Source organism: Peromyscus leucopus, chromosome 10 (assembly GCF_004664715.2).
Source record: "Peromyscus leucopus breed LL Stock chromosome 10, UCI_PerLeu_2.1, whole genome shotgun sequence".
Lineage (NCBI taxonomy): Eukaryota > Metazoa > Chordata > Mammalia > Rodentia > Cricetidae > Peromyscus > Peromyscus leucopus.
This window is the reverse complement of record NC_051071.1, coordinates 60,363,913-60,384,162: the sequence shown is the minus strand read 5'-3', so window position 1 is coordinate 60,384,162 and position 20,250 is coordinate 60,363,913. Positions and strand designations below refer to the sequence as shown.

At 47.3% G+C, this 20,250-nt stretch overlaps 1 protein-coding gene across 8 annotated transcripts in view; it reads right to left on the bottom strand.

Moving 5' to 3' along the window:
* Dcun1d4 (defective in cullin neddylation 1 domain containing 4) overlaps positions 1-20,250 on the bottom strand; it is an 85,369-nt gene that overhangs the window by 54,563 nt on the left and 10,556 nt on the right. The window contains exon 1 of one of the 8 annotated variants that reach the window (XM_028860067.2): positions 19,767-19,820. The exons of 6 other annotated variants lie outside the window; for them this stretch is intronic. The gene's annotated coding sequence lies outside the window, so the exon portion shown is untranslated. Of the gene's footprint in view, positions 1-19,766; positions 19,821-20,250 lie in introns of those variants that run through there. One more of the 8 variants, XM_037209099.1, reaches the window with a different exon arrangement.

Sequence of the window (20,250 nt, the reverse complement as noted above, 5' to 3'; positions counted from 1 at the left end):
CGCGTAGAGTTAACGAGCTAAAAGAGCCTTTCTGTCTGTTAGTTTTAGACACCATCTCTCTACACAACCCTGCTGGCCCGGAGCTCACTCTGTAAACCAGCCTGGCCTTGAACTCACTGAGATCCTCCTGCCTCTGCCTCCCAAATGCCGGGATGAAAGGCACGCACTAATCAATAGGAAGAGGCTGTCAACCAGGGAGCATGTGGAACAAACTAAAACTGACCCCTACCTCAGCCACAGTAGAAAGGGAAGGTTGTTGTTCAAAGCAGTTTATCACGGGCCCAGAGCGCAGCACGGGCCTTACCTGTACCGCATCAATTTCATCGACTGACACTCTGTGAGCACACCACACACACATACACCTCAGAGCCCTGCCTTGAGTGTTCTTCCCATTAAGAACAACACGGTTTCTTCTCACACTTAAGTGTGTCATTTAACTAACCCTCTTCACAGGATCTTGCAGATCAACAGACAGGATGTCTTCTGCACTCTGCCACTTGGAACATTCTGTTTTTTCTCTGCTGCATTTGTACCACATACTATGGACTATAAACTGTGTCATAGCTCTACAGAGGCCAGGATCTTGCCCACTGCTGTATTCCAAATACCCACAACACTACCTGCTCATAGAAAGTGCTCAAGAAAGATTCAAGGGGGCTGGAGCGATGGCTCAGAGGTTAAGAGCACTGGCTGTTCTTCCAGAGGTCCTGAGTTCAATTCCCAGCAACCACATGGTGGCTCACAACCATCGGTAACGAGATCTGGTGTCCTCTTCTGGCCTGCAGTCATACATGCTATATACATAATAAGTAAATAAATAAATCTTAAAAGAAAAAAGAAAGAAAGAAAAGAAAGATTCAAAACAGTGAGTGAATGCAGGTACAGAGCTAGCACACTTGAATAGGGCCAGGGTGTTACAAGTCATCTTCAAGTGTCGTGAGAAAGGGTAAGCAATGAGCCTGTGAACCCTGCTGAAGAGTTCAGAGTGAGCATCCTAAGACTATGCTTTCTCCACTTTCCCGCCAGAGGGCACGCACATCGAGCAGGTAGAAACGACATATTCAGCCAGCACTAACCACCCAGTGGCAACTAATCTACCACACCTTTACAAGAAAGCAAACCCGAGCACAGCACCAAGCTGCACAGGGTGCCACCAGGCTCCTGGCGGCTGGCACGCACGCACACACGCACGCACGCACGCACGCACGCACGCACGCACGCATGCCTACTGTACTATCTACTGCATTAACTGTGCGGGCCAGCTGCTGCTGAGCACGAACTCCTTCAGAGAACACATGCACTTAGGAGGCCAAAACGAAGCCTTTATTCGCCTTAGTGAGGAAATGACCTGCACATAAATCTGTACTGGAATGCAGCGGGGAAATGGGATAGCACCAAGATGGCTTGCGCTGTGGCCTTCCAAGGCTCTTCCTTCTAACTCTCAGACTGGGTCAGATGGCAGCACTGGCCAAGCTGGAGTAAGTCACACTTTGTGGTGGTTTGAAAAAAATGGCCCCCAAAGGGGGTGGCACTATTAGGGGGTGTGGCCTTGTTGGAGTAGGTGTGGCCTTGTTGGAGTAGGTGTGGCCTTGTTGGAGGAAGTGTGTCACTGTAGAGGCCAGCTCTGAGGGCTCATATATGCTCAAGCCATGCTGAGTTAGTCTACTTCCCGTTGCCTGCAAATCAAGAAGTAGGACACTTTGCTACTTCTCCAGCCCCATGTAGACATGCACACCACCATATCGCACCATGATGATAATGGACCGAACCTGAGAAGGTAAGCCAATTAAATGTTTCCCTTGTAAGAGTTGCTGTGGTCATGATGTCTCTTCACAGCAACAGAAAGCCTAACTAAGACAGAAGCTGGTACCAGGGCCTGGGGTATTGCTGCGAGAGGCATGGCCATGCTTTTATTGGAAAGAATACGGACCTTTGTTGTGGAATATTAGTTGAAGATGTGTTACATTCATTTATGCTATATAAATATTTGTTAAATGATACAAAGATGTGCTGCATTCTTTTGTGTTGCATTTGTTTAACTCTGTGAAGTTGTGTTTCTTTGCCTGCCTAAGACACCTGATTGGTCTAATAAGGAGCTGAATAGCCAATAACTTGGCAGGAGAGGACTAGGTGGGCTGCCAGGCAGAATAAAAAGAAACAGGTGAAGCCAGGTGATGGTGGCACACACCTTTAATCCCAGCACTCGGGAGGCAGAGGCAGGTGGATCTCTGTGAGTTCAAGGCCAGCCTGGGCTACAGAGTGAGTTCCAGGAAAGATGCAAAGCTACACAAAGAAACCCTGTCTCAAAAAAAAAAAAAGAAAGAAAGAAGGAAGGGAGGGAGGGAGGGAGGGAGGGAGGGAGGGAGGAAGGAAGGAAGGAAGGAAGGAAGGAAGGAAGGAAGGAAGGAAGGAAGAAAACAGGAAACAAAAAGAAGCAGGAGAGCAAAGGGAGCAAGGAAAGGACAACAGGAAGATGTGAGGGGACAGCCACCCAGCCACACAGACAGCCACGGAGTAAGAAGGAAAGCCAGATATACAGAAATAGAGAAAGGTAAAAGCACAGAGGCAAAAGGTAAATAGGATAATTTAAGTTAGAAAAGGTGGCTAGACACAAGCCAAGCTAAGGCTTGGGCATTCATAAGAAAGATTAAGCCTCCATGTATTTATTAGGGAGCTAGGTGGCAGGACCCCTCCCCAAAAAAATCCAACAACAGACCTTGGGACTATGGATTAGAAAAGCAGATGAATGCTTTAAGTGCTGCTAAATGGGCCATCCCAGTTAAAGCATGGAAGACAGTGGTACTAAGAGCGATTTGAACTGGAGAGCCAGCTCAAGAGGTTTCAGAGGAGAAGAATTTTAATGTGTTGCCTAGAGATCATTATCGTGATATTTTGGTGAAGAAAGTGGCTGCTTTTTGCCCTTGTCCGAAATGTTTGCCTGAGGCTGAAGTGAAGGGTTTTGGGTTAACTTCTTTGGCAGAAGAAATCTCGAAACAGCCTAGTATAGACTCTGTTACACTAGTGTTGACTCTAATGAAGATACATGATGAAAAGGAGCAAGCTGAGCAAAGAAAAAATATCTGAGGAGAAAGGGAACACCAGAAAATGGAATGGAGGTAAGTTCTGTATACAAGGAGATAAGCAGACTTCAGAAATAGAATAAAGAGAGTGACACTATTAGGAGGTATGGCTTTGTGGGAGTAGGTGTGGCCTTGTTGGAGGAAGTGTGTCACTGTAGAGTGGGCTGAGGTCTCATGTGCTCAAGCCACACCCAGAGTCTCAGATCACTTCCTGTTGCCCGCCTATCAAGACGTAGGACTCTCGGCTCCAGCACCTTGTCTGCCTGCACACCCCCATGTCCCATCATGCTGATAATGCGCTAAACCTCTGGACTGTAAGTCACCCCAATTAAATGTTTTCCTTTATAAATAGAGTTGCCATGGTCATGGTGGCTCTTCACAGCAATAGAAACCATAACTAAGGAACACTTCCTAACTGCTAGCCCAAAGTTAGTTTTCCCATTCCTCCTCCCTATGAAGATAAGATCACATTCCACATGAAATGTACGACCTTAGCTATCAAGTATATGAATTAGTTTAATATTAAAAAAAAAATATTGAAATTGGCTAAATCTCAAAAAACTCTAACAACTTTTCTAAAGGAAAGAAAAAGGGCCAGAGCCATAAGAGAACAAAATTAAAAACATACAGCAGGGGAAGTGTCCAGGTTATCCACATGCAGATAAGAGATCTGACTGCTTAACTGACAGAGGCAGATAGGTAATACAGATAACTGACTGACTGATACCAGAAGTGGTGAGAACTCATAAACTCAGAATTGCTCCATGGTATGAATCATCCTACAAAGATCAATTCCTTGGTTAAACACCAAGAGAAAAACAAGAGACCAATACCACTGATGACAGCCATAAAACCCAGAGTACCTGCAAGGAAATCAGCCATCATTTACACTAAAAGTTACAAAATCCTGGTAAAACTGAAGAGAACATGAAACAGAAAAATGCCCCATGTTCATGGACTAGAATATTACTAAAATATCCACACTACCCGAAGTAGCCACAAGATACAAAGCAACTCCTATGAGAATATTAACATCTTTCACAGAAATAGAAAAATATTTAAAAATCTGTGTGGAATCCACTAAAGACTGAACAATGAAAAAACTCTTGAGAAAAACGGGGGGAACAAAAGCTTGAGGCTCCAATACCTGTCTTTAAAACATACTACAAAGCTGAGAGGTAGGAGCAGGTGGATCTGAGTTCCAGGCCAGCCTGGTCTACAAAGTGAGTTCCAAGGCAGCCAGAGAAACCCTATCTTATCTCAAAAACACAAAAACAACTGTAAACAAGACAGCATGATACTGGTGTTCTCCAGAGTCACAGAACTTAAGGAATGAACCTGTGTTTGTGCGTGCGTGCGTGCTTGTATGTGTGCGTGAGTACATATATATGTACACACATACATATATATGAAGGGGGTTTATTGGAATGACTTACAGGCTACAGTCCAACTAATCCAAGGATGGCTAGTTGTGAATGGAAAGTCCAAGAATCTAGAGTTGCTCAGTCGCAAGAGGCTGGGTGTCTCAGCTGGTCTTCTGCATGTGCTGGAATCCTGAAGAAGTAGGCTCCAGCTGCCAGTGAAGGGATGGATGTGCTGATGAGGTGAGGGCAAGCAGAACAAACCCTTCCTTCTTCCATTGTCCTTATGCAGATTTACAGCAGGAGGTGTGCGGATTAAAGGTGTACCTCCCCACATCAAGATCTGAATCAAAAGCCTGTGTCTTCCTTCCTCAAGATCCAGATCACAGGTATTCTCTCCATTTCTGGATTGTAGTTCATTCCAGATATAGTCAAGTTGACAACCAAGAATAGCCATCACAACTGGCATAAAAACAAGACACACCGGCCAATGAAACAGATGAAGGAATCCAAGAATAAATATACATAGCTACAGCCAGATTTTCCATAAATGCAGCAAGAATATACATTGGATAAAGTCTCATCACTAAATGATGCTGGGGAAATGAGACATATAATACAAGAGCAGAAAATCTCTCTCTCTCTCTCTCTCTCTCTCTCTCTCTCTCTCTCTCACACACACACACACACACACACACACACACACACACACACACACACACGGAAAAAAAAAATCAAAGCGTGTGTGTATGCCTCCAATCCCAGTACTCTAGAGGCTGAGGCAGGTGGATCTCTGTGAGTTAGAGCTCCACATGGTCTACATAGTGAGTTCCAGGATCCCAGGGCTATATAAGTAAGACCATACCTCCAAAATAAATAAACAAAAAATAATTAAATAAATAAATAAATTCAAAATAGGTCAAAAACTTAAACATTAACCCCAAACTATGCAACTACTATGAAAATACAGGGAAAGTGCTTCAGGGCACACGTCTGGAGAAGAATTGTTTTTTTATATGACCCAAAAACAAACAAAAAAAAATGATCAAACATCATTTGATATATGGTAAATGAAAAGGTTGTCTACAGCAAAGGAAACAGTCCATGGAGGAAGAGACAACCTACAGAGAACAGAGAATCTGCAAGCCTCTTCACTTGCCTGGGGATTTATTAAGACATGAGAGACCTTAAGCAACAAAGAAACAAGCAAGAAAAATGCTATTTAAAAATGGACAAATGGCCGGGCGTTGGTGGCGCATGCCTTTAATCCCAGCACTCGGGAGGCAGAGCCAGGCGGATCTCTGTGAGTTCGAGGCCAGCCTGGGCTACCAAGTGAGCTCCAGGAAAGGCGCAAAGCTACACAGAGAAACCCTGTCTCGAAAAACCAAAAAAAAAAAAAAAAAAAAAAAAAAAAAAAATGGACAAATGGCCTGCATGGACATTGGCTCAAAAGATTTCTTAAGATATTAGACAAATGAGTAGCAAGTGCATGAAAACAAAAAGTTCAACATTAGTAACCAAGGCAATGCCATTCAAAGTCATAATGGGACGTCATCTCACCAGGTTAAAATGGTATTATCCAGAAAACAGAAAGCATTGCTACATGGGATGTGGAGAGGAAAAAAAAAAAAACTCTTACATGTTGCTGGTAGAAATAAATTAGTACAGCCATTAAGAAACAGCATGAGACTCCTCAAAACTAGGAAATGGAGCCCTCATAAGATGTGCCACCTCCCTGCTGGGTGTACATCTGAGGGGCTGAAGTGAGGACGACACAGGAGGTCTCGGTGTAGTTACTGGGACATTGCTGACTAAATCAAGCAGTCAGTCTCAGCAGGCACCAACAGATAAATGCAGAAGCTGTGGTGTGCCGGTCGGTGGCGGCACACGCCTTTAATCCCAGCACTCGGGAGGCAGAGGCAGGCAGATCTCTGTGAGTTCGAGGCCAGGGTGGGCTACAGAGTGAGTTCCACAACAGGCACCAAAGCTACAAAGAGAAACCCTGTCTTGAAAAACCAAAAAAAAAGAAGAAGAAGAAGAAGAAGAAGAAGAAGAAGAAGAAGAAGAAGAAGAAGAAGAAGAAGTAGTAGTAGTAGCTGTGGTGTATGTACACAGTGAAACACTATACAGCCATGACAGGATGGAGCCCTGTCGTCTGCAGCAACACAGACAGAAGCAGAGAGCACTGAAAGAGAAATAAGGCACAAAGAGACAAACACGGCACAGTTTCGTTTCCTTTTAATTGATACATAGCAATCGTACAGATTTTGGAGGTACAATGTGACATCACAGAACATATATGTGTGGTGATCAGATCAGGGTGACTGGCATGTCTGGCACCTTAGGCGCATGTCATTTCCATGGGAATATTCATAATCTGCTTAAAAGCTAAGAAGTTCTTCTCAAAGTACAGACAAGGCTTGGTGGTGTACACCTATACTACCAGCACTTGAGAGCAGAGGCAGGAGGATGGCGGGGGGAGGGGGGGGTGTCCAAAGCCAGCCTACCCTCCAGAGCAAGCTCCAGGCTAGTTTAGTAAGCTTCAGTGTGAGCGCTAGACCAGCCTGGGCTACTGAGTAAGATCCTGTCCCCAGAAGGACTGAGTTATTGGTTAGCAGCGCCTACCAAGGGTCTGAGGGAGGAAGGAAGAGGAGATGGTTCCAGAGTCCGGGACAGAGGTGCACAGGAGGAGTCCGTCCTCCTGTTACATAAGACACGAGGCCCCACGTGCTTGACAACAATTACTTGCATCTTTCAAATTACCTAGTCGAGAGGACTTTGAATAGGCCCATGGGAATGGTATGCTGGAGGTGACAGACATGCCAATCACTCTGATCTGATCACCACACATGACACACGTGCGCTAAGATGTCATGCTGTACCCCCAAAACATGTACAATTACTGTGTCCATTAAAATTAAAAATACATTGTTTAAAACTTAAGGCTTATAAATAATGCATATTCTGTCGCCTGCTCTTTGAGAATGCTGTCCATTTATTATTCTATGCTAAGCTAGTCCAACTGCCTAACAGTTATTTATGGCATTTCACAGGAGGGAGAGCGGTAAGTGGAGAGGCACACGACACTGTCACTCACGTCTCAAGTGCGCCGTGTTCTCCTGGTCAAAGACTCACAAAGGTATTCGATTATTATCTAAACTCCAGTCTGCTCAACAGTGAGCAGCCTTCTCGGGGACAAACATTTAAAATATGCCACTGTGCTCGTAATAAATGCCTTTTCTGCCGCAATGAAAAATCATGAGATAACCCTGCAAGGACAGGGGGATGGGGTAAGGGCAGAATACCAGCCACACTACTGCCAGGGAAGCAAAACAAAACAAAAGGAACCCAAGTCACTGTATCCCAGGGGCCAAGCAGGGCAGGGCTGTGCCTCTCCCATGGGTTCAAAGCACCACGCAGAAGGACCTAAGTGTCATGGACAAAGGAAATCTATAGGTAAAGCGAGAGTTTACGCTGGAGTGACAGCCACTGGCACGGTGCCTGGCTTCCTTCCCTCTAGAAAGGCAAGTCCAGGCAAGGCCCCATCTGCCTGTCCCATGGCCTCCTGGCTCATTCCATTGCTCTAAGCCACACTCTCTCTCCCTTGAGTACTCAAGTCATGTCCCTCTGCAGGGCCTTGGACTTTATCTGCCCTCTCCCTCCCTCCCTGACACCTGGGATTCACAGGCCCAAAGGCGGTCTTCACTAGCTATTGGAGTAGGCCCTTCTAGGATCTGACTTCCCCAGGGGATTCAGATGTCCTCACAGGCCTGGCCACTTGCTGGTATGGGATTCCGAACAGCTTTGTTGACAGGCAATTCACATTCCACATCAGTCACCATCTGAAGTATACAATGCAGAGGCCTTCGTATATAGAGTCAGGGAGGTATCAGTTGTCACCGCAATCGAATTCCAGGCCATTTTTACCACACTCACCATCAGTCCTGACTTGTCCCCTCCCCCCTTCAACAGGAGGCCACGGTGTGTATTGTATAGACTTCCACTCAAGAGTCCAAGCTTCAGGGCAAAGGACTGTTCACCCTGTCCCAACACTTCCGAGGGCACGAGCCTGGCACACGGCAGGTACGGATATACAACAGAGGTTCATGGCCCGAACACAGCCAACAGCCTCAGCGATGTGGGGGTCACTCACAAAGACCTCAGTGAGGACAGAAATGACAGTGCAGAGGCCAGGACACCCCAGGCTGAGGAAACACGAACCAAGAGTTCGAGACCCACGGCTCTGAAGGAAGAGTAGATGTGTATGTGGCTAAGGGTGAGGCTTGAACTTGTTTAAAATGCTGCTACCTCTCAGAACTCAGGAGGAAGAGGCAGGATCTCAAGATCAAGGCCAGTTTGGGCTGTCTCAAAACAAAAACACTGATGTTAGGCTGGCAGAATCGTAAGTCATTACAGACTGGGACTTAAGCTCAGAGATACACAGGACTCAGGATTTGAAAAGTACAATATGATTTTTTTAGAAACTACAGTAAAATACTCACTTCAAAATGACTTGGGATACAGTATCTTTCAAAAAATGAAGCCAATACTCTGTGAAAACTAAAAATGGGATGTTTTAAGTGATCTCTAATTCCAACTTACAACTTCACATACAAATTAAGTTATTGGCTGTTTGAGATGGCACAGGTCTTCTGTGTGTGTAATCAAACATTTTTACTTTTAAGGCAAAATTATTAAAAGATGTGGGGCTGAGAGATGGCTCAGAGGTTAAGAGCACTGGCTGCTCCTCCAGAGGACCTGGGTTCAATTCCTAGCACCCACATGGCAGCTCACAACTGTCTCTAACTCCGGTTCCACGGGATCTGGCACCCTCACACAGACCTACATGTAGGTAAAACACCAATGCATATAAAATAAAAAAAATAATTTTTTTTTTTAAAAAGTGATGTAAAAAGGCTTTTTCACACTGTAAGACAAGGTAAGAGAGCCCAAAAGCTAGGTTTACAGTCAGTTCCACGCCACATGGCCTTCATTGCCAAAAGTAGGCACTTCTTTTTCTACTAAAAGGCTAGAGGTACCCACCTTACAAGGATGGTGCAAGAATTAAAAGGCTTAGAGACCAGCACCTGGGGCATGGTAGGTGACAACTAGGTGCTGGCTACAAGTCAGAGGTGGCATCTTTTCAACCTTCTCCCATCACAGCCAAACCAACCCCAGCTTGCTACCCACGTCAGGAACACCAAAGCAGCTCATATGTCCAGAGAAGCAGGGTCTGACTTAATCAATTACTGAAACTGGGCGAGTGGATTCGAACACACAGCATCTCAACTCAGCCATCACCTGCCAGCAGCCAAAGCCACTCCAACAACCAAGGCACTGCCTGACAAGACTAATCCAGCGCCCTGCAGCATGGGAACGAAGGGCAGGAAGGCAGGAAAAAACAAGGGAGGAAAGTGTTAACTTCATTTATTTTCTATGGGAACAAAAAGCCAAAGAAGAGGGTCTAGAGAAAGAGCGCAGAGGAGCAGGTCACTGTGTGATGGGATGCACATTTGCACAGAGCACAAGATCCAAAATTAAATCCATCCAGGGGTCCGGCGGCGGTGGGTGCTTTCCGCCTCACTCTCACCGAAACCAGGGAAGAGGCTGGTAGAAGAAATCAGCCACCCAGGAGGAGGCGTGCCATCTAGGACACAGCATCTGTGCCCGCCACTGTCATCTCAAAGGATCCAGTCACTTCAGGACGCACAAGCTGGCTGCGTTCCCAATGTGACAAGGTACAAAGGACTCCTGATTCTGTCTCCTCACCCTGCCTACCATTGAGTACACAGCTCCATGGGGTCATTCAGAGACAAAATAGCCTTCAATCTCGATGTTTCAAGAGCCAGGTTTAGAGGAAAGCTGAGACACCTCATACATCACCAACCTAACTCACGACACCTCGGTGCCCCCATCTGTTGAGCCAGAATGACAAGATCCTCTCCAGAGGCTCCTGGAGGCATCAGTGAGCTGGTGTACAAAGCACACTGACAGAGCCCCGCCCACACCACACACCAGTTCCACCTCTCACTATTATGATCCAGAAGAGAGCAGGCCTGGACCTGGAAGCGCGAGAAGACAGAAAGACAAGTCAGAGGCGAACAAGGAGCTGTATCTCTGAGGCCATTAGTACACTATCCCCTGAACTGACTGACAACTACCCTGTCCCATTTCATTGCTCAGGACAAGAAGTCTGGAACAGTGTGGGGAATGGCATCTTTAAAAATGAGATGTTAAAGATAAATACCTAACCACGACCTAAGGCAAAAAAAAAAAAAAAAAAAAAAAAAAAAATGGGGTGCGGTGGGGCTAACTTCATTATAAAAGCTACTGAGTGGCTCTGAGGCAAGCCTCACATTCTGACATTTTTCTGCAATGTTCTTAGACATCAACTATATTTTAAAACTTCCGAGAGTATTTCCACATAACACCTATCTAAGATAAAACCTCAGCAACTGAAACTCTGCAGCAAATAAGAAAGTACAGAGCACTTTTCCGGGCCACAGTTCTCCAGCACGGTTGAGTTCTCGTTGTCACTTCAGGTGGCCCTGCCAAGCGAGGAGGGCTGTAGAGCAAACTGCGGGACCTCAGGCAGCCTCCCAGCCACACCACTCCAAGAGGCAGGGTCTAAGGTACAGGAGAGGCCAGTGCCAGCGGGCTCTGACCTGGCCACTCACAGGCCAGGACAACATGCTCCCTCGGAGAGGTAAATGAAAGGCCAGCGTGCGAAGTTGAGACCCGTCCACCTGTAGCGAGGAGCACCCCGACTCTGGCGTCAGAACGATCACCCAGTTCAACCTCAAGCCACTGTGCAAAAGCTTCATGACCTTGAGGCTATCCTTCCTGCATTCTAGCTTCCTCACCTGTGAAATGGGGGTGCAGCAGATCTACTTGGGGTGGGGTGGAGGACACAGGGTAAGAGAAGAGGCCTTGGCCCAGCCATGTCCCTTTACCTCTCTCCCAGTGTCCCGTCTCCCCTTCCCCCCTGTGCTTCCTGTCCACTCGGGCGTTCTGCAGGTACGCTGTACCTCACCTCCCCCAGCACTCGGCTCCCCACACACCCACCTGGCGGCCACAGGTCTGCCCACTCCCTCTGTCCTCTCAAGGCCACCCACTCCTGAGCCCAGTTCTGTCCGTCCCCGGTGGAACACCAAAGCCTAAGCTGACAAGGTCTAACCACTGAGCCTTCTGGGAAGTCTAGCTCTGTGCCTCCTCCTGGGTCCAAACACATCGGACAGCCATGAACCCAGCAGCCACCGTTCACCCCTCACCTGCACGCTCCCTGGTCCCTCCACACTCTCTGAAAAGCAGGCTCCAAGGGACCTCCTCTGGTCTGGCGATAGCTGAGTAACATATCCGTCGCCCAAATAACAGAATGTCTCTTTTCCTTGATGGTTCCTGCGAGGCCACGCCAAGCAAGGAGGCCACCCTAACAAACCAGCAGCAGCAGAAGCGCCTCGCGGGGCTCAGCTCACGGGTTCCTTGGGAACATCTCTCCACTCTCCTCCCCACATCCCAGGCTCCTTGCTGTCCCCTCAAATCGGGCCTGCCCGCCCCACACCGACAGCCTGGATGCTGGTGTCCCTCCCCCCATGCAACCGCCCTCACCCACCCACACGCGTCCTCTGCTTTATTTTTCTCATCACCACAAAACACACCTGGTTATTATCTGCCCCTCACCCACACCAGAATGAAAATCTTCAGAAAATGAAGAGCTGGGCCTTGTACACAGTACGTACTCAATACACCTGGTGACTGACTGCTCCATGCCCCAGAGATGGCAGCATTTTTTAGTTTTTTTAAGACAAGGTTTCTCTGTGGACAGCCTTGGCTATCCTGGGACTCACTCTGTAGACCAAGCTGGCCTTGAACTCATAGAGATCCATCTGCCTCTCCCTCCCGAGTGCTGGGATTAAAGGCGTGCGCCACCACCACCTGAATGAGAAGGCAGTTTTTATACATGAAATCTCTGAGCACGCAATAGCTGAGTAACTCACCTACTATCTTATAAATAATAAACAGCAGAGCAAGGATGTGAAGCCAGACATTCTGACTCAAGGGGCTACACCGACCAAGCCCTTTCTTACTTCCCAAACTGCCTTCCATGAAGCATGACGCAATGGGAAGACACCAGGGCATCCATCCATGAGCAAACAGTGGTGGGCCATGTCTGTGGGCTGCAGCAAAGCAACCCGCTGGACAATGGTTGGGGTAACCATTCCCTGTGGTGAAAGCACCGATCTGAGATGCATGGTTCATACAGCGTGGACAGTTTCCTTCCACCCGGTGTGTGTGATGCTGTAATTGCCTCATGAAGAGAAAAATAACCAAGCTTTAACATGAAGGAGACCACAGACACATCGGAAGAGCCAAGTGTCTGGAGGTGGGGTCTAGGGGAAGTGCTGACTGGTGGGCGGGACATGGGGAGGCTCTTGGAAGATGTTCTGCATCTTGGCTTACAAGTTGCTCTGCCCGGGTATTTGTTTACCAGTCTATCCAACTATACACTTAAGTGTCTATAATTTCATAACATGTAAATTATAACCTCAATAAACTTGACCAGGAAAGCTTTAGAACTATCATATTATCATATCTAACATATCATATTCTGGCTAAACAAAATACCCCACCCAAAAAAACAAACAAACAAAAAAAACAAACAAATATTTCCAGCTAGAATTCTCGAATCAGAACATGCACAGGGAGTTGAGGCCAGCTTCTGATCATCCCACCTCCTGAAGCGGGTTGGTCATGAGTAGAGACAGGAGAACACAGCTCCGGGTGACAACCAGAGTCCTGAGCCCCTGCCACGCTGGCTCCCACCTGTGACATCACATGCGGCATTACATGCACCCTTCGACGGATCACCTCTAAGTGGAGCCTACAGGCAGCTGCACTGAGAGGATACAGCTGCTCTTCTCCACAGAGCCTCTCTGCCAGGTTACCCGACCAGTGAAGGGCTACGTCTGAGTTCTTAGTCGGCAGCGTTGGGAACCAACTGTGGCGAGCTTCAACGGGAAAACGTTGGTTGCGTTTGGGTTCGTTTTAAATACAGCACTAGACTCACTGGGAAAACTAGAGAGCCAGGCCTGCCAAGCACACAACTGCAAGAATCCCCCACGGGCACGTGGCACATTCCTCCTGGACGGCCAGGACTGCACTCAGCCTCTGAAACCAACAGAGCCGCCTTGGATGAGCACCACAGCGGTCTCGGCAGGCTACAGCTCTCTTGCCTTTGCTGGCCTCGGCCTTCAAGTTGTACAGAGGAGGGAGGGGGGGGGGAGCTTCCGACCAGCTCGATCAGCTCGCTGCTAAGGTAAGGATCCCTCACCAGGCTGAGCCTGAACCATCAAGGAGAGAGAGCTGTTGCTGTCAGGATGCTTCGCTCCCCGCTCTACAAGCCTTGCTGGAGACTGTATATTTTATATATATATTATATATATACATATATATATATATATATATATACACAGCATGGGGGACCCTAGGACAACTGTGGCTTTTAATACGTTTTGGTTTTACTCAATTACTGAGCAAGCCTCAATGAAACATTCCACAATTAAGATGGGAATACATACTCTATCAAGCTGATAATAGAAAGGTAGATAAATTGATTAATTTGAAAAAGTGAAAAATGAAAAAAATAAAAGATAAAATAAAATAAAAAAAGAATCCACAGACACTCCCCCCTTCCCCCCCCCAAAAAAAAACACCACCACACACCGAGAGGTGGTGCTACCCAGGGGGAGGGGTCTTTTTCCTGTCATCTAGTGTTTTATTCCATATAGTCACTAGTTTCAAAATACAGTCTGACTTTCTAAAGTGAAAATAACTCGTTTAACATTTTTTTAATTAAATGAAAAGCAAATCAAACCTCAGGTAGCAGGCACTCTGCAGACTCATGGACACTCCAGGAGGGGGGAAAAAAGCACACAATCCTATTTAAAATGCGTTTCAGTGTTGTTCTTCCTAAGACACTTTTTTAAAAGTGTGTTCTTAAAATAATAATTCTCAAGAGGTACTTGTAACTTGAATTTCACAGTAAGAACAAACTGCAGGAGGCGATTAATACCAGCCTGGGCTCCCAACCAGAGTCCTCTCCTGTCAGCTAAGCTTGAACTTACACACTCTAACACGGTAAGCAGAAGAACACTGACAATCTCACTGTACTGCTTTGTGGGGCATGAGTACTCTACCCACATGGATGTGCATGTGTGTGCCTGAGGCCCTCCGAGGCCAAAGACCAGCTCCCCTGGAACTGGAGTCAGGGACTGTGGCTAGCCACTACCTAGGTGCTGGGAACCAAACCCAGGTCCTCTGTAAGAGCAGTCAGTGCTCTTAACCATTGAGCCCTCTCTCCAGCCCATATCTCACTTCATGAAATAAAGCCTTAAGACCACACACGATATGGTCCTAAGACAGAAATAAAGAAAATCAAAATCATGTCGACCTATCTCCCAAACAAACCCAGTGGCAGCTCTTACCTTCTGCCCCAAACAGACTCTTCCCAGTCCCTTACACATACCAGCATTTCAATCTCTCTAGACTAGACAGTCTTCAATCAAAATTAAGGGTTACATATAGCTGTATTATGGTTTGAGTATGAAATGCCCCAAAAGGTTCATATCCCAGATGCTTGGTACCCAGGTAGTGGTGCTGCTTGTAGGTTAAAAACTATGGGACCTCTGGAGGAAGTGGGTCACTGGCAATGGGTCTTGGGGAGTACAATATTGTCCTGGCCCCTTACTGTCATGAGCTCTGAGGGCAGGTAGGAAGGACGGAACTTTCCAAGGAGAGAAGCCAGACCTCAACTACAGAAGCCATTCTACACCACTAGGTTCCTATTTGTTTTGTTTTGTTTTGTTTTGTTTTGTTTTGTTTTGTTCTGTAGACAGGGTTTCTCTGTGTAGCCCCAGCTGTCCTGGAACTCACTCTGTAGACCAGACTGGCCTTGAACTCAGAAATCCGCCTGCCTCTGCCTCCTGAGTTCTTGTTCTGAGGAAGCCATACTTAACTGAGCACCTGGAAGCCCTGGAGGTTTTTAAGTAGGAAGGAAATATTAAAAGCAAAGATTTTGATTGCTGAAAGACCAACGCAGCACAGGCTAAGCCTCTCACAGGGTCACTGGTTATCAGAAAGAAGGCGGGGTCAGACCCACGATAGCGGTAATGTGTTGGGGAGAGAGGATAATGGTAGAGGCTGGAAACAGATACGGCCTGTGGTCCTGTATCTTGTCACTATCGTCCCTGGATGGGCGTCACCTAAGGGGCACACTGTGAATCTCTGTGAGGGCCTTTTTCAGAGGGTTTACTAGTGGGAGGAAGACCCACCGTGGTGGGCATCACCTTCTCATGGGCTGGGTCCATGAATGAACTGCAAAAAAAGAAGTGGTGGAGAGCCAGAATCCTGGCTCCTTTCTGTAGATACAATGTAACCAGCCACCTCGCACTCCTGCACCATGCTGTAGATACAATGTAACCAGCCACCTCGCACTCCTGCACCATGCTGTAGATACAATGTAACCAGCCACCTCACACTCCTGTACCATGCTGTAGATACAATGTAACCAGCCACCTCTCACTCCTGCACCATGCTGTAGATACAATGTAACCAGCCACCTCTCACTCCTGCACCATGCTGTAGATACAATGTAACCAGCCACCTCTCACTCCTGCGCCACAGCCACAGCGTGAGCGAGAACAAACCCTTCTTTGCTCAAGCTGCTTTTGTTAAAAATTTGGTCACAGCAACAAGGTTAAGGATTGAAAACACAGCCTCTCCCTTCCGCTACCAAATAGGGAAAAAGATGGGAAGTATCTAGGCTCCAAAAGAGGGTGACTAAAATTACTGCGGCTTAACCAAATGCGCAAAATCAACTGGTGTTGGTTCCCTCTTGCCTCGTCTAACCACAAAGCTGGGGCCAAATAAACAGCCTACTTCCGATATATGGAAGCACGCACCTCGGTACAACTGAAGTCTAGATGGCCCTGGGAGTCAGTACTTATCAAAGGCGCGCTGACAAGCCCCGAAGTACCAGGTTTCTGACAGACTGGGTTCTGTGTCAGCGGGATTACTGGCTATTAATTATTAGCTACAATTACATGGAGGACCACGATGGTGATTAAGAGGAGAACGATGCAAACATGAAAACAAGAAGGAAGGAAGTTATAACAGCTCGAAATAAAAACAAAGGAGATAATGCTAAAGTTTGAAGTTAAAAAAAAAGACCATCAGGCACCAAGTAGGGGCCCCTTCTTGAGCCAAGAATGGGGAATGAAGAAAGTCAATGTATACAAAGAGATGGGGAGCTTTCTTCTTTGGTAGTTATAGACAAGACTACTATGATGGCTAGCCTTGGTTGTCAACTTGACTACACCTGGAAGTAACTAAACCCAAAACGGAGGGGCACACCTACGAGGGCTTTTTGCTTAATTTGTGAGGGATTTGGCTTAATTTGAAGTGGGAAGATCCACTTCTCACCTGGACCTTTCAAGTGGGAAGACACGCCTCTAATCTGGGACACGCCTTCTGCCGGAAGCCTCTAAGGACATGGAGGAAGGAAGCTTTCTGCTCTTTGCCTGCTTGCTCTTGCCTCACCAGCAAGTCCATTCCTTCACTGGCAGCAGAGCCTAGTTCTTCAGGATTCCAGTATATACTGAAGACCGGCTGAGACTTCCAGCCTCAGGGACTGAGCAATTACTGGATTCTTGGACCTTCTGTACATAGGCAGCCATTGTTGGATTAACTGGACCACAGCCTGTAAATCATTCTAATAAATGCCCTTGAGATTCATTCTACAAATTCTGTTATTCTAGAACCCTGACTAATACAACTACCTCCCCCCAAAAAATCCTTTCTGATACCAGAGTCAAAAATCTTTGATAAAATATTTTTTTAAAAAACTGTTTAAATGCAGTTAAATCCAGAAGAAAATTAAGGAACAAAAAGCAAAGGTCCCCAAAAACTAGAGTAGAAAGAGCAGGCTTGATACTACCTAGGGCTCTGGGGGCTTACGAACTGGATGGAGAATGCGTGTGGAAAGAGCATTTGTCCTTCAGAATATGATGGGAACAAACGAAAATAAAAGAAATGTAGACTAATACTTGTAGATGTAATTCTGAACGGTCTTACAGAGACAAATGCAGAGTTAAAAGCCCAGAGATCAGAGAGCAGGAGCCAAGAGCTGAGACCAAGACTGCCTTCTTAACATCCGCTGCCGTCCTTCCTCTGTGTGTCTGTCTTTTTATTGACTTTCTGTTCTGCCTTCTCATTGGTTCTAAACCCAACCACATGACCTCCTCATCACTGCCTGTCCATACAGACCTCCAGGTCTCTATGGTTGGTATTGAGATGAAAGGCATGTGTCTCCAAACTGGCTGTGTCCTTGAACACACAGATTCTGCAGCCATGTGATAGATTAAGGCCGTGTGCTACCACTACCAGACTTCTGCTAAATGGCTCGATATTACCTGACCCCCAGGCAATTTTATTTATTAACATACAAATAAAATCACATTTCAGCACAAATATCACCATAAATACTTTCTTTAAATCTTGAAGATAGTTACAGATCTCATGCATTTTTTTAGCCTTACTATTTGGCAAGAGCAAATCCCAGCATTAAATTTTTTTTTGAAAAATTTCCATTATATATATATATATATATATATATATATATATATATATATTACAAGAAGTTTCTTAGAGATTTTGCAGCAGCTGTTAAGTCGAAATGGGATAGACATAAATTGTTTCCTCCAAACATCACACACTAGCCAGTCTCTCAGACTTCATTTTAAAAGTCATCCTGTAAGGGCTGGAGAGATGTCTCAGAAGTTCGAGTGCTTACTGGCTCTTGCAGAGGCTCCCAGCTCACAACCACCTTTAACTCCAGTTCTAAGGGATCCAGTGCCCTCTTCTGATCTCCATGGCATCTGCACACATGTGCACATACTCACACACATATACAGTTTAAAATAATAAAAATAAAATTTAAAAAAATTATGAAATACAAATGCAAGTTCAGTACTGTCTTAACCGTGTCGAGTGGTTTCTAAATCTTAAAACTGGTCTGCAAGATGCTTACCATCCAGTCACTAAAACACCTCTCTCCAGTGACTATTATCAATAGTTTCATAATATCTGATACACCACACAAAAATAATCGATCACCTCTGAGCCAATCTTATAGCCCCTACATTAGATTTGGGAGTCATCCACTAAAAAGAACTGGGCAAGGATGTGGTGGCTGTAAATCCAAACTCAGGAAGACCTGTAATAGTCAAGAGGACTTTCCAGCCTGGCAGCTACAGGGCCAACAATAGCCTCATTTGCTCTGCACTTACATAAAAGCTGAAGACATCACTTTCCCTTTGTTCACCTTTGGAGTTTCATTTCAGGTTCAGGCATGAGACTATTTCAACCCCAAACTCCATTTAGCTATTCTTCTCAATTCACTTTTTTTAAAAAAGAGGGGGAAAAAAATCCCCTAGTTCTTGGACAAACCAAACAACCCACGAAATACCAGCGCAGTTATCTGTATTTTCTTCTCCAGGGATAGACGTGTCTCTACTTAGTTCCCATACTTATGTAAGGCTGTACACTTCACCCTTAGGCTTCCATACGCTGGATCCACTCTAAAGGCTCCACGCTAAACGTTGCTTTAGAATGAGTGTGTGTGTGCAGGATGGTTCACGACTAAGCATTCGCTCCGCAAGGCTACCAGATGCAGGGAAAAATAATTAACTCAGAGAAAGGCCAGGGCTTGGCCTGGGCTCTCCCTCTGCGACAGACACTGTCCCAAGGAACCCGGGAGAAAAAGCATTGGATCTCCGCGGCATAAAGCACGAGTTAGCCAAGCAGGGAAGGCTCTAAGGGGCGCGCTGCATTCTGGGACTCGTTTCCACAGTTACCCACGTGCACCCAACCCAACCGCGGCCCGGCGCGGCAGGGACTACAAGTCCCAGAATTCCGCGAGCCTGCCTTTCCCTTCACACCGGCTCCGGGAGCCAGACCCTAAAGGAAACCCCTAAAGCGCCCTCCCGGTGCTTCGGGCCGAGGTCGCTTCCCCGCACGCGCGGTGCTGTGCCTCCGAAGCGGCCCTTCGTACAGGGTTGCGGGTCCTGACGCATCAGCCTCCACACCTGATGGCCAGAAATTAAGACAACTGCGTCACATACTGCCAGACCTACAGAGCGCCGGGGACCCCGACACCCCCTTATGCTAGTCCCCTCACCCCCGCCTCCAGGACCCCACCGGGCCGGGTCAGCTTGCAGATGGCCGCCCTGCCCCACCTCCTGGTCCTGCAACCCCAGCCCGCGCTGACCTCGGTCCCTGCTGCTCGCCCAGCGCTGCGGCCACCGCCAGCCTTGGGACACCTCCCGGGTACCCGGCCCCGCCCCCTCCCCTCCGCGCACCCCGAGGCTCAGGGCGGTCCCCTCCTAGGCAGGACCCGGCCCCTCCCGGGAGGAAGCACCTCCCCCAATGCACAGTCCAACGCCCCCCCACTCCGCCCCGAAAGCACCTAACCCGGAATGACAGCCCTCCTAGTCCCCGCTCCCCCCCCCAACACCTCCTCTTCCTCCAAACTCACTCCACACACCACCCCGCCCCCTATTCCAGCCCCTAAGCTGCATCACAGCCCAATCCGCCATCCTCTTCTCCAGGGACCCCAGCGTCCCAACACCTGCCCCCCAAGCCCGCTCGCCACCCCGTCCGCCGTCCCGCATACGGGACTCCTCAACTATCCCATCCCACCGCGGTGCCTCCCACTCCGTGCCCCCTCCCACCCCCGTTACATCAGCTTGCAG